Source organism: Bison bison, unplaced genomic scaffold (assembly GCF_000754665.1).
Source record: "Bison bison bison isolate TAMUID 2011002044 unplaced genomic scaffold, Bison_UMD1.0 scf7180017864080, whole genome shotgun sequence".
NCBI classification, from domain to species: Eukaryota; Metazoa; Chordata; class Mammalia; order Artiodactyla; family Bovidae; genus Bison; species Bison bison.
This window is the reverse complement of record NW_011494652.1, coordinates 2707709-2708212: the sequence shown is the minus strand read 5'-3', so window position 1 is coordinate 2708212 and position 504 is coordinate 2707709. Positions and strand designations below refer to the sequence as shown.

Below are 504 nucleotides of genomic sequence, written 5' to 3'. Positions count from 1 at the left end.
ATGCGGGAGCGTCTTGGGACCCCGGACCTACTTAGTTGTGAGCCCAGATGCTCAGGGGGATGGGGCCCTGCAGCCTGCCTTTGTGATGCTGTGCACGGCTGCGACCCTGCAGCCACCAGTTGCAACAGCAGGCGACAATGCGACCCACGTCAGCGTGGAGGCGGCAGGGGATGGCGGGGCTCTGGTGGACAGAGACGTGGCAGGGATCAGGCGGGGGTTCCAGTTGCTTGTGGAAGACATCATGGAGGAGGTGGAGGTTTTGGCTGATGAGGAGCAGCAACGGGGGTCCTCGCAAGACCTGAAAGAGAAGGTGTTAGAGGATCAGGGCAAGGAATTGCGGGGAGACCCAAATGAACTTCTGGCACTAGATGCGCTGCAGGCGCTGGCCACCCTGCAAGTGGAACTGAGCTCTGACCGTGAGAAAAACTGTAGGGGCTATGTTTCGTTCATGTGCAAGAGCCATCAGAGGAGGAAGCATGACTTGGCTCAGAGGAGTGCCATTAT

General features: G+C 58.9%; 1 protein-coding gene across 1 annotated transcript in view; it reads right to left on the bottom strand.

Moving 5' to 3' along the window:
* The window catches only part of ORAOV1 (oral cancer overexpressed 1), a 6999-nt gene that overhangs the window by 5599 nt on the left and 896 nt on the right, over window positions 1–504 (bottom strand). The gene's annotated exons all lie outside the window — the stretch shown is intronic.